Below are 14,522 nucleotides of genomic sequence, written 5' to 3' on the forward strand. Positions count from 1 at the left end.
GGAGCTCACACAACAACACTAATTTATATTTACATAACACATCTCATGTTGGGAGGATGACTCAAACTGATTCACACAGCTAACTATGAGCCTGAAATGGGGGAGGCGGGAATGTGACCGAAAGTGCAGTCAAAAAGATAGGTTTTAAGGTGGGCTTTGAAGGTGGAGAGTGGGCAAAATGGAGGGACCCCAGGATAAGTTCTCCAACGAGCAAGGGCAGAAATGGATAATATCTCAACGACTGAGGGTGGGGCGGATCAGGCAGTGAGTGGAATATGAATCGTGCAGTAAATGAAAGAGCTGGAAAGTAGGATTGCAGAAAATCACAGGATAACTCACGCAGTGCCCCAGAGCGCAGGGTGGGATGAGACTGGAGGGCCCTCCTTTCTAACAGGAAGATTTAGGTTTCGTGTTGCTTTTGATATAGTGCCTTATCCTAGTCATGGAAACATCTCGAAGTATATCTGGTAAGTGAATGTAATTTTATCTGAAAGACAGTGCCATGGGATTGTAATATAAAATACTACCTGAAGAGTCAGAGGGGAGGAGGGGTCTTAGCTTTAAATCTCATTCAAAGCATATCACCTCCAGTGTTGCAATATTCTCCCACCACTGCACCAGAGGGTGCTGAGACTGGAAGTTCAAAATCATGACATTTGGCTTGAACATAGCATGCTTACTACCAACTGACATCTAATCTATCTAATAGCACATTTGTGGAGCCCTGTAGCCTAATGTTTAGAACACTCACCTCACAAACGAGACACCTAGGTTCAATTCCCAGGCTGGGCGAAACGTTAGGCAAGTTCCCTTACTCCACACGCCTCTGTTTACCTAGGTTAGTCGATTGGCAGATCGCTTTTCTGGGGATAATAATCCCTTCAAATAAATAATAATTTGGTCACTCAATCCACGACCGTTGTGGGGCACTGCTGTGCACAATTGGATGCTGTGTTTTGCCCACAAAATATACAGTCAATTCACTTCACAGTATATTCTGTAAAGTGCTTTGAGACTTGAAGACGTGATAACGTGATGACGCTGAATCAAATACAAGGATTATTATTGTGTGAAATGTATTCATATTTTGTCAAATGGAAAATAAAGATAGTTTATTAAACTAAAAGCAACAGTCTGGAGGGCCTCCATAGGAGCTTTTATTATAAGATTGCAGTTGTGTTCAATGAGTTATGCATATTAGCAGTGCCACCTTTTGGCTGATATTCATCATTACAACTGAAGCAAGCAGTTGAATATTTTTGCAGATTCACTCGGAAGTGGAATGAATATAGCTATGAAAGTCAGAAAAAGACCAACAATGCCCCAGAGAAAAGAACCTTCCTGTAACAGAATAGCTGACATTTAATATCTGTCTTGAAGGGAATTGTTACTGTTGAGGTGTGCTGGAGGAAAGAAGAGGAAAGTATGGTACTTTTGAGTATTAAGTATAAATTGACTCATTGTATTGCCTCCCACCGTCTGTGACCTCCTAACCCCCTCCCAACCTGCCAGCTGCCGAACTGTTCGCTCCCTCTGCTCAGAGGACTCCAGCCTGGCTTGCCCTCCCCACCATTGGTGGGTGGGCCTTCAGCCTCTCTGCCCCCATCCTCTGGAATTCCATCCCACAGTCCCGCCACCTTGCCCCCTCCCTTGTCTCCTTCAAGACCTGTCTCAAGACCCTCCTCTTTCACTGTGCCTTCGGTCGCCCTCCAACCCTCCTAATCTCAACCACAGCTCAGGTGCGGATCCCTGACTGTCCAGCGCCTTGGCACGTTGTCCTGATGCGTAAGGCGCTATACAAATTTAATTTATTGTTGTTGTCATTTAATACTATGGGACTAGAGACAATACACAGGAACAATGAGGCTGATCCCTAGTTTTAGAGGGGGAATGACCTATGAAGAACAATTAAATAAACTAGGGCTCTGCAAGAGACATTAGAGCAAACTTTATATAAAATCCATAGAAATGTAGGAGGATGTTTGGCCCATTTTTCTTTGTTGGTGTTTGCTCTTCCAAAAGTCTATCCATCCTAATCCTGGTTCCTTGCTCTTTCTTTGTACCCTTCAATACCCTTCCTCTGCATATGCTTGACCAACTTTTTTAAAGCTCCAATTGACTTGTTCTATCAGCCATCCTTGACAAATAATTGTTCTCTGGGAGAAGTGTCTTTCAAACATCTACTTTTACTCAATCGCAGTCTTCTATACAATGCCCTCTGCTTTCAAATCTCCTTCCAACAGAAAACGTTTTTCACAATTAGTTCTCTCAAACCTCTTATTTATGTTAAAACAATTTTATCAGATCACCACTCAACGTTGTTCAAACCCAGAGTCCTTACCTCATGGAATCATAGAATTATATAGCACAGAAGGACGCCATTTGGCACATCATGTCTGCCAGCTCTTTGAAAAGAGCTGTCCAATTCAATCCCACTCCCCTGCTCTCTCCCCATGGCCCTGCAAACTTGTCCTCCCCAATAATTATCTAGTTCTCACCTAAAAGTTGTTATCGAATTGGCTTCCATCAGCTTTTCAGGCAATGCATTCCAGACCGAACAACTCGCTGTGTGAAAAAAATTCTCCTCATCTCCCCTCTGTTTCTTTTAACAACTATTTTAAATCAGTGTCCTTGGGTTACCAACCCACCCACCAGTGGAAATAATTTCTCCTGCTTCACCCTATCGAATCCCCTCATAATTTTGAATCTTCTATTAAGTCTCCTCTTAACCTTCTCTGCTCCAAGGAGAATAATCCCAGCTTCTCCAACAACAACAACAACAACAACAAGATTCCATTTATAAAGCGCCTTTCACGTCAGGAGGACGTCCCAAGGCGCTGCACAGTTGGGTCATGACCCGAGCAGGGGGGAAATGGTCAGGGTGAGGGGAGGGAAGGGAGGGAGCGAGGAGGGGGGAAATGGTCAGGGTGAGGGAAGGGAGGGAGCAAGGAGGGGGAAATGGTCAGGGTGAGGGGAGGGAAGGGAGGGAGCGAGGAGGGGGAAGAGAGTCGAGAGGGGAGCTGAAGGCACTCCAGCCTCTCCTGATAACTGAAGTCCCCATTTACCATCCTGGTAAATCTCCTTTGCACCCTCTCCGATGCCTTGATATCCTTCCTAAAGTGTGGTGCCCAGAACTGAACATAGTACTCTAGCTGAGGCCTAATCAGTGTTTTATAAAGCTTTATCATAATTTCCTGACTTTTGTATTCTATGCCCCTATTTATAAAGTCTAGTATCCCATACAATTTTTTTTAAACAGCTTTATTTACCTGTCCTGCTACCTTCAAAGACTTACTTATATGAACGCACAGGTCTCTGTGTCCTTCACCCCCTTTAAGATTCTACCATCTAACTTATACTGCCTCTCCTCATTCTTCCTCAAAAAATCCATCACTTCACATTTCTCCACATTAAACTTCATCTGCCATGTGTCTGTCCATTTTACCAGTCTGTCTATGTCCATTTGCAGTCTTCTACTATCCTCCTTACTGTTTACTACTTTTCCTAGCTTAGTATCAAACGCAAACTTGGAAATTGTACTCCTTATAACCAAGTCCAAGACATCACAGAACCAGTGCAACAGGTTCTATAGGTAGTAGGGGAACATCCAGAAGTCATGGTCCATGTGGGCATCCATGACGTAGGGAAAAAAAGTGCTGAGATCCTATAGGGAGAGTATCAGATGCTAGGGAATAAGCTAAAGAGTAGGATGTCAAAGGTGGTGATGTCTGGATTATTCCCAGTGCCTCCATGCAAGTGAGTATCAAAACAGCAGGATCAAACACATGAATGTATGGCTTGAGAAATGATGCACAAAGGAGGACTTCAGTTTCCTTGAGACCAGTTCTGGGCCAGGTGGGACCTATACAAGGTAGGTGGGTTACACCTGAATACGGCTGGGACCAATGTCCTTGCAGGGAGGTTAACTAGCGCTGTGCGGAAGGGTTTAAACTAATTTTGAGGGGGGAAAGCAATCAGGATTTAGCATTAGAGAGGACAAACAAGTTACATAGAGGGCTGGGAGAGATGAATAGCAATATAATAAGGAGTAGTCCAGAAAAAGGAGGGATTAGATGGGAGAGAAATGCAGAGCAGACTCAGTCGGTCTAGGAATGCATGTGTGTAAATGCACGGAGTGTGACAAATAAGATTGGTGAGCTGCAGACTCAAGTTACCACATGGGGTTATGATGTAATGGCAATAACGGAGATCTGGCTCAAACAAGGGCAGGAATGGGAGCTGAATATTCCTGGCTACAATGTATTCAGGAGGGATAGGAAAGGAAAAAGAGGAGGTGTGGTGGCAATATTGACAACAACAGCAACAAGATTGCATTTGTAGACTGCCTTTCAGGTTGGGAGGACGTCCCAAGCGCTGGACAGTTGGGTCGGGACCCGAGCAGGTGGGAAATGGTCAGGGTGAGGGGAGGGAAGGGAGGGAGCAAGGAGGGGAGGGAAGGGAGGGAGCGAGGAGGGGGTAGAGAGTCGAGAGGGGAGCTGAAGGCATGGTGGAAAGTGATGATGTGCTAGAGGGTCCAAAATCAGAATCTATTTGGTAAGAGTTAGAAAGCAGAAAAAGAGCTGTTTGTTAGGTATCTACTAAAGACCACCAAATAGTGGAAAGGAGATAGATGAGCAAATCTGCAAGTAGATTTCAGAAAGATGCAAAGCCAATAGAGTAGTGATAATGAGGGACTTTAATTATCTTAACATGGACTGGCAAAATAATAGTGTAAAGGGCAAGGAGGGGGAAGGATTCCTGAAATGGGTGCAGGATAACTATGGAACAGTATGTTTCCAGTTCAACGATGAAGGAATCCAGTTCTGGGGAATGAAGTGGGGCAAGTGGAGCAGCTTTCAGTAGGAGAGCATCTGGACAACAGTGATCGCAACATCATTAGGGTTAGAGGTTAGAATACGGGACAGGGAAAAATCAAAGGTGAAGATACTCAACTGGAAGAGGGCTAATTTCAATGAGTTGAAAAGGGACCTAGGTGAACGGGAAAGAAAGATTGGCGGCTAGAACAGCTAATGAGCAATGGGAAGCCTTCAAGGAGGAGATAGTTCAGGGACAGAACAGATACATTCCAACAAAGGGGAAAGGTAGTGTATCCAAACCTCCCTAGATGAGTAAGGAAATTGGGATTAAAATAAAACAGAAGTAGGAGGGTTATGATAAATGTCAGGTCCAAAATACAGAAGATAATCAAATAGAATAACACAGAGGAGAACTGAAAAGGAAATAAGAGGGGCAAAGAGATTGTATGAGAAAAGATTAGTGGATAACATAAAAGCGAACCCTAAGGTATTTTATAAGCATATAAAGAATGAAAGGTTAGTCAAAGGTAGGGTGGGACCAATTAGTGACCAAAGAGGAAATCTTCTTGTGGAGTCTGATGTACTGAATGAGTACTTTGCATCTGTCTTCACAAAAGAGGAAGCAGCCAATGTCACAGTATTGGAGGAGAGGGTAGAGAAATTGGATAAGATCAGAATAAACTGAGGTACTAAAAAGGTTGTCGGTGCTCAAGGTAGATAAGTCACCTGGTACGAACGGGATGCATCCTAGGTTACTGAGGGAAGTAAGAATGGAAATAACGGATGCTCTGGCCACAATCTTTCAACCCTCCTTGGACACCAGGGTGGTGCCAGAGAACTGGAGGGTTGCAAATGTTACTCCCCTGTACAAAAAGGGGCAGAAGGATAAACCCGGGAACTACAGGCCAGTCAGGCTAACATCAGTCATGGGGAAACTTCTAGAGACTATAATCCGGGACAAAATAAACTTTCACTTAGAAAATATGGGTTAATAAAGGACAGCCAACACGGATTTGTTAAAAGCAAATCATGTCTAACAAACCTGATAGTTTTTTGATGAAGTAACAGAGAGGGTCGATGAAGATAGTGCAGTTGATGTAGTTTATACTGATTTTCAAAAGGCATTTGATAAAGTGCCACATAAGAGACTTGTAAGCAAAATAGAAGCACAGTATTAAAGGGACAATGGCAACATGGATACAGAACTGGCTGGGAGATAGCAAGCAGAGAGTGGTGGTGAAAGGTTGTTTTTCTGACTGGATGGAGGTATGCAGTAGTGTCCCCCACGGCTCAGAAACCCTGAGTCCAAGCTTGAGCAGCCAGAGGCCTCTCCTATACACGTGTCTGTCCAGGGCACACAAAGCATCATGGAGTTCCCACATGGCACACATTGTGCATGCAACCAGTCTCAGCTACCCTGCCATATTCCCAGACATGTTTTATATTAATTTAATATAACTTATATATTTTATAATTAGGCACCTCTTTCACCTCTGCACTAAATTCCCACTCTTACCAAATTCTTAACAGAATTCTTACTCTGTTCTCTTATCATACTGCTAGAGTCTCTGCTCAAGTGAGGCTCTCGCAAGTCTTCCCCTTTATATAGGACTCAAACAAAAGCACCAGGTTTCGACTGGTCATCAGAGTTTTTTAATTCACAACACCTGGCCTATAATTAACTGCTAATTGACTTGTTTGACTGCTTACGTATGCCTCTACCTCAAGATAGATTTCCCACTCTTCTGTTGAATGAAAGAGTTCTCTCTTACTCTTTGGTATCTCTCTTGCTGAAGGATTCCCACTCTCACCAAATTCCTTAACAGAATTCTCACTCTGTTCCACCTTACTCAGTTCCCTCCTCACGCTCTTGGGCTCTCTGCTCAAGTGACATTTACCTATCTAAGCTCTCATAGCTATAATAATAATAATAATAATCCTTGCATTTGATATAGCGCTTTTCACGTCGGGAGGATGTCCCAAAGCGCTTCACAGAACACACTGTAAAGTGAATTGACTGTATATTTGTGGGCGAACGCGGCAGCCAATTGCGCACAGCAATGTCCCACAAACAGTCGTAGATTGAAAATGACCAATTTAATTATTGTTTTTGGTTTTTTGGAGGGATTATTATTAGGCTCTGTGTGGAGTAAGGAAACTTGCCCAAGGTTTCGCCCTGTGCCTGGAATTGAACTCAGGTCTCTCACTTGCAAAGCGAGTGCTCTAACCACTGAGCTACAGGACTCCACAAATCCTTTCAGCTCCACTACCATCCTACTGAACCTAGTTGCACCATCTACACAGATTTAAAATATTTTCTAGAACATGAGAAGACTGTATTTCAGCTGCATCCTAACAAATGTTATCATTTCCTTATTTTTGTATGCTGTATTTCTGTAATAAAATCCAGATCCCGTTTTTCTCTACCTCTACAACTTTTAAGAAACTGCATTTCTTCTCCAAGATAGTGGAGTCCTGTAGCTTAGTGGTTAGAGCACTCGCCTTGCAAGCAAAAGGACCTGGGTTCAATTCCGAGGCAGGGCGAAATGTTGGGCAAGTTTCCTTACTCCACATGACTCTGTTTACCTAGCAGTAAGAAGGAACCCGTTTGTTAGTTCCTTCTAAAAAAAAACCTCTGCGCCCCCCCCCCCCCCCCCCCCCAGGGCTCACATCAGAGCCCACTATGGTCCTGTTGGGTTCGCTTCCCCAATCTATGGGATAATGCCATCCACCTGACCGCTCGCTCCCGGTCCCTGCGTGCACACTATGGCTGCCGCTTTGACCCGAGCCCCCTCACCCCCTCCCTCCCGCGCCCCTCCTCTCTCCCCCCAAACCCTCCCCCCTCTGCATCTCTCCCGCTCTCTCCTCCTCTCTCTCCGTCCCTCTCGTCTTCTATCCCCACTTGACCCTCCCACAACCTTCCTCTGCTCCAGTCTGGGAATCCTCCGCCGGGCTCACCACGGCACTCGGCATTGCCTGTCCAGCAGCAGCCACACCGACTGCCCCATTCCCCACCACACTCGTCACCCACCCCGGGCACAGACCCGGGGAGTCAACCTCTCCTCCCTCATCCCCATTCCCCCCACCCCTGCCTCACAACCTGGAGCCCCCTCCCCTCCCACACACCCTTCTGTCAACCGCTCCCTCCACATCGGACTGCAAAATGTCCGCTCCCTCTGCAACAAGGCCCTGGTCATCAACGATCTCATCCTTGATGAGAACGTTGATATCATGGCATTAACGGAAACCTGGCTCACCCCAGGCGACACCTTCCCCCTCACGGAGGCCACGCCACCCGGCTACACCTCCCACCACATCCCCTGCCCCAACCGCCGTGGCGGTGGTGTTGCCCTTATCTCAAGGACACCACTTGCCCTATCCTCCTACTCCACTGGCTCTTTCCCCTCCTTTGAGCACCTCACCCTCTCCCACCCCTCATTCCTCTCCCTTAAAATCCTCCTCCTCTACCGGCCCCCTAAAACCTCTCCCACCTTCATCTCTGACATTTCAACACTCCTCACATCTCTTTGCCTCTGCTCCGGTCGCCTCATCATCCTGGGCGACTTTAACCTACACTTCACACCCTCCTGCTCCATCTCCACAGACTTCTCTTCCCTGCTCTCCTCACTCAACCTCTCCTTACACATAAACTCCCCCACTCACAGTCACGGCCACCCACTCGATTTGGTGATCACCCGGGGCCTCAGTGTCTCGGATGTCACTATTACCGACAATACTCGATACTCTTGCCCCCATCGCTTCCCACACTGTCTCCTACTCCCGCTCCTCCCCCTGGTACACCACCCACCTCCGCTCACTGAAAAGCCAGGTGCGGGCCGCTGAACGCACCTGTGTCAAATCTGGCCTAACGGTCCACCGACAAATCTGGCTGGACCTCCTCAAAATTTACCGCTCCACTCTAGCCTCGGCCAAGTCGTCCTTCTACTCCAGGATAATCCTGGAGGCGAAGAACAACCCCAGGCTACTGTTTTCCACCACAACCCGACTCCTCCGTCCCCCCCGCCACCCCGCGCAGGTCATCTCCTCCAACCTTCACTGCGAGGAGATGCTGGATTTCCTTGAATCCAAGATCAAGGGAATCCGCTCCGCGGTCACTTCCCCTCCAACTTCCACCCACCACCCACCCCTTCCCTCCCACACTCCGACTCCTACCCATCCTCCCCTACACACCTTCGTACCCGTTTCCCCACCCTCTGTCACTGAACTCATCCTATCCCTAAAACCAACCACCTGCTCCCTTGACCCCATCCCCACTCCACTCCTTATCTCCCAGCTCCACTTTCTTGCCCCACATATCACTGACATCATCAACCTGTCCCTCTCCTCTGGCTCTGTCCCCATTCCATTAAAAACTGCCATCATCACGCCCACCCTGAAAAAACCCTCCCTTGATGCGTCGCAGCTATCAAGTTACCGGCCCATCTCCAACCTCCCCTTTCTCTCCAAGGTCTTGGAAAGAGTTGTCGCCTCCCAACTGCGCTCTTTCCTTTCCACCCATTCTCTTTTCGAACCCCTTCAGTCAGGTTTCCGTGCTGCCCATAGCACAGAAACTGCCCTGGTCAAGGTCACCAATGATATCCTGACCATCTGTGACCAGGGCTCCCTCTGTCTCCTCGTCCTCCTCGACCTATCGGCAGCATTCGATACGGTCGACCACGCTATCCTACTCCACCGCTTGTCCTCCCACCTCAACCTTCAAGGCACTGTCCTTGAATGGTTTAGGTCGTACCTTTCTCACCGTCTTCACTTTGTCTCGACGAATGGCTTCTCCTCCACCCCCCGCACTGTCTCATGTGGTGTCCCTCAGGGCTCTGTCCTCGGTCCCCTCCTCTTCACCCTCTATATGCTCCCCCTCGGTGACATCATCCGCAGACATGGAGTTAACTTCCACATGTATGCGGATGACACCCAACTCTACCTTTCCTCCTCTACTCTCAACTCCACGACCACCGATGTCCTGACAGCTGCCTGTCCGACATCGAGTCCTGGACGAGAGACAACTTTCTTCAGCTCAACGTGCGAAAAACCGAGGCCCTCCTGATTGGCTCACGTCAGCGCCTCCGCACCTCAGGCGCTGACACCATCAGCATCCAAGGCTGCACTCTCCACCTCTCAAAGCCAGTCAGGAACCTCGGCGTTTTGTTCGACCCTGAGCTGTCCTTTCTCCCTCACATCCGCACCACAACTGGCACCGCCTTCCATCACCTCCGGAACATCGCCAGACTACGGCATTACCTCACCCCTCACGCTGCTGAAACCCTGGTTCACGCCTTTGTCACCTCAAGGCTGGACTATGGGAACTCTCTCCTCGCCGGCCTTCCCGGCACCTCCCTCCACAAGCTGCAGGTCATTCAGAACTCTGCAGCTCGTGTACTGTCCCGCACCAGGCTTCGGGACCACATCACTCCCACCCTCGCTCGCCTCCACTGGCTCCCCATCCCCCAGAGGATTGATTTCAAGATCCTCATCCTCACCTACAAGGCCATTCACGGCCTTGCTCCCTCCTACCTCTCCAACCTACTATCCCCCTACCTACCTGCCCGTACCCTCCGTTCCTCTGGCTCCGGTCTGCTCCACGTCCCCCGCCCCAACCGCCCTACCATCGGTGGTCGGGCCTTCAGCCTCTCAGCCCCGAGGCTCTGGAACTCCATCCCCCAGTGCCTTCGCCGCTTCCTCCCTCTCCTCCTTCAAGGCCGGTCTCAAAACCTTTCTCTTTGACCGTGCCTTCAGCTCCCCTCTCGACTCTCTTCCCCCTCCTCGCTCCCTCCCTTCCCTCCCCTCACCCTGACCATTTCCCCCCTCCTCGCTCCCTCCCTTCCCTCCCCTCACCCTGACCATTTCCCCCCTGCTCGGGTCATGACCCAACTGTGCAGCGCCTTGGGACGTCCTCCTGACGTGAAAGGCGCTTTATAAATGGAATCTTGTTGTTGTTGTTGTTGTGTAGTTGATTGGCAGATCACGTTTCCCAGGTTAATGATCCCTTTAAAAAAATCAAAAAATAATCATTTGGTCACTCAATCCACGGCTGTTTGTGGGAAACTACTGTGCACAATTGACTGCCGCGTTTTGCCCACAAAATACAGTCAATTCATTTTACAGTAAATTCTGTGAAACGCTTTGAGTCGCCTCAAAGACATGATAACAAATGCGAGGATTATTATTATTATTGATTCTAACACATTTTTACCATCTAAAGGCTGGAGTAAATCATGATTGTCATAGACATGATCACTATATGTTAAAAACAAAATCACTCTCCTTCCAGTCCTTCTGTAGTAGTTTAATTACACAAAATGTGAGAAAGACACAGCATATGAGGCAACGTCTTCAAGTCTGTTTCTCTCAGTTCTGATGACTAAGTCACACATGAAACATTTACCCGTCTTTCAGATGTTCTTGGGTCCACCTAAACCAGGATTCTCCTACATATTTACAGCTCTTTCTTTCTTTATTTTAGAATTTGAACATTCAGATATTCCTCCACCTCGCAACCAATACAGCTGAAACCCTCAACCACCCCTTCGGCACCTCCGACTCCAATGGCCTCCTCACCAGTCTCCCCAGCTCCACCAATTGATTCAAATCCCCACTGCCCTATACTACACTGTGTCAAACTCTGCTCCCCCAATCCTCACCAAGCTCCATTGGCTCCCTGTCACAAAACACATTGATTTTGAGATCCTCACACTCGCCTACAATTCACTTCATGCCCCAGTACCTCTCTGACTCTCTAACCTGCTCACCCCCCCCACTTTTCTACCTGTCCCTTCACTGGATGGCTTAGGCCTTCTGCACGTTCCTTGTCCCCTCTGTTCCACCATCAGTGACCATGTCTTCAGCCACGACACCACAAACCTCTGGAATTCCCGGCCTCAATCCTTCCGTCTTGCTTCCTGTTTGCCCATTCTTCAGATCGCAGACAATAACACCTATTAATGCCCAACTTTAGCTTTCTGTTTGCATCCTTGATTTCTGCAGCATTGCTCTTTCAGTTTAGCTGTCTGTCTGTCAAACATCAAGCTCTGGATGAGCTGTTTCTTCCTTCGGCTGAATGTTAACAAAATTGAAGTCATCCTATTTGGTCCACTAGTTCAGGTCTGCTACTAATCTCCTGTTATCTGGTCCTTTCTCTCAAAATCCCTTTACCTCACATCCTCTTTCACTGTCTCCAAAAATGTAAAAACACTTTCCTTTTTGGCTGTTCCTTCAGTGCCTTCAGCCACCTTTCCCTCTTTCCAATCTTACTCATTGCCTCACATAGTGCACGTAAAGCACTTTGGATGTTACTGACATACATGTAGAAGTTGATCCCATCGAGGGAGACATTGTAGATGATGAAAAGGAGTGAATAGAAGTCCCTGAGGTACCCACAGGTGACCTACGGGAACATGAAAAATGGTGTCCTGCAGCTCAGAGATTAGAGCTCTCGCCTCTAAAGTGAGGGGACCTGGGTTCGATTCCTAGGCAGGATAAAACCTTGGACGAGTTTCCTTTCTCCCCAACATCCGCGCCATGACTGGCATTGCCTACCACCACCTCCGCAACATTGCCAGACTCTGCCACTGCCTCACCCCTCAGGCTACCAAAGCCCTCACCCACGCATTCGTCACATCAAGGCTTGATTATGGAAATTTGCATCGGCCTTCCCAACTCTTTCCTTCACAAGCTGCTGATCATCCAAAACTCTGTAGCTCGTGTACTCTCGCGCACCAGGCTCCGTGACCCCATCACTCCCACCCTCGCCCGACTCCACTGGCTCCCCATCCCTCAGAGGATCAAATTCAAGATCTTCGTCCTCTCTTTCAAAGCCATCCATGGCCTTGCTCCCTCCGGCCTCTCTGACCTGCTGACTCCCTACCAACCTGCCCGCTCCCTCCGTTCAGCAGGCTCTGGCCTGCTCCATGCCTCCCGCCCGACCCGCCCTACCATCGACCTCTCAGCCCCCACACTCTGGAACTCCATCCCAGTCCTTTTGTCTCGCTTCCTCCCTTGCCTCCTTCAAGGCTGGTCTCAAGTGCCTTCGGTCGCCCTCCCACCTCTCTGCCTTACTTCACCCCTAAACCCACCCCTACCCCATGCTCGTGTCCTGACCTCTGACTGTCCAGCACCTTGTGATGTCTTCCAGATGTGAAAGGCGCTACATAAATGTAATTTTGCTGCAGTTGTTGTTTAGCAGTAAGTAGGAACCCAGTTGTTACATTGATTGGCGGATTGGTTTTCCAAGAGTAATAATCCCTTTTAAATAATAAAATAACAAATAATAATTTGGTCACTCAATCCATGACTGATTGTGAGGCACTGCTGTGTGCAATTAGCTGCTGCATTTCACCCATGATATATATAATCAATTTACTTTACAGTCTATTCTGTGAAGTGCTTTGACTGCATACCACAGGCCTTCCGCCTCGCCCCCTCCCTTGCCTCCTTCAAGACCTGTCTCAAGACCTTCCTCTTCAACCATGCCTTTGGTCACCCTCCTACCCCTAGCTTCCCCACTCTCCACACTTCCTGATCCCAATGACCAGCTCGAGTGCAGATCCCTGACTATCCAGCGCCTTGGGATGTCCTCTGATGTGAAAGGCGCTGCTGTGTAAATGTAATTTGTTATTATCTTGAAAACATGATAAAGCACTATATCAAATGCAAGGATTATTATTATGAAGGAGACATGGTGAAGACATGATTTACAAAGGGACTTGGGTTGGAGTTCCAAAGGGTGGGAGCAGAGAGGAAGGCTCAACCTCGACCGCTGATCCAAGCAGGACTGGAGATCCAAGAGAAATTCCTGGCAGTGTATAGCAGGTCGATCGGCCTCTGAAGGAGAAAGACAAGTAGACATTTCAAATACAGCTCTTTATCAGAATTTTTTATCTTCAGTTCTCATTTTAGTGTCCATGTGAAGATGTACTACCCAAAATTTGCCTCCAGGTGGTGCTAAAATAAGCTCATGTATCTTTGTCAGAAATTTTATTCAATTTGAAACCCCCTTGTGCTATAATTGTGTTGACCTGCTGAATACATAATGAATCATTTAGTTAACTGATAAGGATAACCTAAATAATTAATTTGCAGAGCAAAATGAAGGAGAAATCACACAAAATACTCAAGGTATTATAATAATAAATTATAATAATCTTTTGGACTTGATATCGCGCCTTATCACGTCTTCGAGACATCTCAAAGCGCTTCACAGAATATACTGTAAAATGAATTGACTGTATGTTGTGTGGGCAAAACACTGCAGCCACTTGCGCACAGCAGTGTCTCACACAACAGTCATGGACTGAGTTACCAAATTATTATTTTTATTTATTTTTTGAAGGGATTATGACCATTATGGTTTCAAGATTCTTATTATTAATAACTCCTAAACAGAATGACTCCAGTCCTCTCTGACTTCTGGAAAATAATAGCCTGTATAACTTCATCATTGACTTTCCTCAACAACAACAATAATAATGCTTGCATTTTGTATAGTGCATTTTACTTCAAGAGGATGTCTCAGAAGAGCTTCACAGATATTCTGTAAACTCAAGTATAATGACTATGCATTTGTAGGTGAACACAGCAGCCAATTTGTGCACAGCAATGTCCTGCAAACCAGGAAAGAACGACCAATTTTTATTCGGGGAAATTGACACCTTGAAGATGTGGTAAGACACTATATCAAATGCAAGGATTATT

This window comes from Callorhinchus milii, unplaced genomic scaffold, assembly GCF_018977255.1.
Source record: "Callorhinchus milii isolate IMCB2004 unplaced genomic scaffold, IMCB_Cmil_1.0 Scaffold3, whole genome shotgun sequence".
NCBI classification, from domain to species: domain Eukaryota; kingdom Metazoa; phylum Chordata; class Chondrichthyes; order Chimaeriformes; family Callorhinchidae; genus Callorhinchus; species Callorhinchus milii.